At 37.2% G+C, this 2,474-nt stretch overlaps 1 pseudogene; it reads left to right on the top strand.

The window, feature by feature from the left end:
• Positions 1-1,450: 1,450 nt before the first annotated feature.
• LOC148538851 (5S ribosomal RNA) lies at positions 1,451-1,569 on the top strand (annotated as a pseudogene).
• Positions 1,570-2,474: the final 905 nt, after the last annotated feature.

The raw sequence follows: 2,474 nt of genomic DNA on the forward strand, positions 1-2,474 counted from the left end.
TCTTTTGAGCGGTTCATTGCATCACTTCCTGCTCCGTTGTCATCGTCCCCATTAAGCGCTATGCCACCTCCTTCCTTACACAGGATAGGACAGTTCATCCACTCATTCACCGATCACGTGTATATCACGTCCAAGTGGCTTCTTTGCTCGCGGCCATCTTGCTGCTCTCATAGGTTCCGTTTTCGTTGCCATCTTTATGCTCCCATCTGAAAGGTGTTGTTTATAGTCCTGGGGATAGCAGTTTAGTTATTATTTCCTATATGGTACAATGGAAACAATATTAGTATGATGGTATATAACCAGCCATGTATTTGGACTATAACAATGATAAAATAATGATGACAATTTCTAGTTCTTCTCCACACCTACTCAGAATCATAACTGGAATTCTAACAACTCCACAAATAAATATCCCATATATTAATATATAGTATAGACTATATGTGGACACTTATAAATATCCTAAAATCATACTTTTGGGGACTAGTACAGTACATCCTTAAAAATTTTTAAAGCTGACATTTAAGAAGATGGAAAGAGAATATTCCGTATTCACAATTTCACAGAATAAAAAGAAATTGTAGTGAAGTACAAACATGCAATGAGCAAATTCAAATATATAAAATCGATTTTTAGAAAAAGAATATCCTGCAAAGTTATTACTGGAAGCAAAGGATAAAATGGATACCATGGAGAGGAATATGTTATTGGAATATAAGAATGTGGAAGAGGAAGAGAAGAATATTATCCCATTCATCACAACATATAACGCACAGGAGAGAGATATCAAGAATTCTCTTAATAAGCATTGGAAGATCCTCCTAATGGATCCAGTTTTAAAAGATATTTTACCACCCAGACCCCCCATTGTATTCAGAAAGGCAAGGAATCTTAAAGATTCTCTAGCACCCAGTATGTTAAGGGATATTAATGTTTCAAAATCCAACATCATCCATAACTGTCCAGGGAGTTATAAATGTGGCAAGTGCAATATATGCAAATTTCTACATCGGCAGAGAAAAAGCTTCAGTAATTCTGCGAATACTAAGAAATATAAAATCAAACAACATCTTAATTGCAACTCAACCTCAGTCATTTACCTCTTGGAATGTTCATGTGGAACAAAGTATGTGGGAAAGACCAAACGACCTCTAAAACTTCGCATACAAGAACACATAAGGAATATCAAGAACAAGGTGGAGACTTATATGGTGTCAAGACACTTTATTTCACACCATAGATCGGATCCAGATGCCCTAACGTTCAAAGCTATAGAACATGTGGAATTGGGAGATAGAGGAGGAGATCTTGCGAATAAATTATCTAGACGTGAGATGTTCTGGATTTTTGAACTGGACACTATGACTCCCAGAGGATTTAACGATAATTATGAGATAGCACCATTTCTTTAATGAAGATGAAAGGAGAAAAACACGGATCTCTTGTTATAACCTACTGTCATACCTGGGTTAGAGCGCCCAATCTCGTCTGATCTTGGAAGCTAAGCACCATTGGGCTTGGTTAGTACTTGGATGGGAGACCTCTAGGGAAGACCAGGTATGGTAGTTTTTGATGTGACATACAGATTTGAATCCCCCAAGACATACGACCTAAGAAGAAATTTCTGATCTACAAATTTGAAGATGGGAGCGAGAATTTCCAGAACACAGCAACAATGATTACATGTCTCAAGACTCATAAGAACCAACTGACCCTACAGAGTGGAAAGACTATACATATATGTATATTAACTATAAAATCCATGGAAAGCAAGACTTAAGGAGATTTCCATTTTTTTAAGAATTTTTTTAATATTTTTTAAGGATGTACTGTACTAGTCCCCAAAAGTATGATTTTAGGATATTTATAAGTGTCCACATATAGTCTATACTATATATTAATATATGGGATATTTATTTGTGGAGTTGTTAGAATTACAGTTATGATTCTCAGTAGGTGTGAAGAAGAACTAGAAATTGTCATCATTATTTTATCATTTTTTCATCATTGTTATAGTCCAAATACATGGCTGGTTATATACCATCATACTAATATTGTTTCCATTGTACCATATAGGAGATAATAACTAAACTGCTATCCCCAGGACTATAAACAACACGATACAGATGGGAGCATAAAGATGGCAACGAAAACGGAACCTATGAGAGCAGCAAGATGGCCGCGAGCAAAGAAGCCACTTGGAGTACAAAGATGGATGCCGCCAGAGACTGGAAATGTTTGACGCTGGACGTGATATACACGTGATTGGTGAACGAGTGGATGACCTGTCCTATCCTCTGTAAGGAAGGAGGTGGCATAGCGCTTAATGGGGACGATGACAACGGAGCAGGAAGTGATGCAATGAACCGCTCAAAAGAGGGGGGAAGGACCTCGATGCATGGATAATAAGGGCGGAAGTGACGCGACGTGATGTACATAAAAGGAGTGATACACTAGTAAATAATTTATATCTA

Source organism: Taudactylus pleione, unplaced genomic scaffold (assembly GCF_031769625.1).
Source record: "Taudactylus pleione unplaced genomic scaffold, aTauple2 ptg000034l, whole genome shotgun sequence".
Lineage (NCBI taxonomy): Eukaryota > Metazoa > Chordata > Amphibia > Anura > Myobatrachidae > Taudactylus > Taudactylus pleione.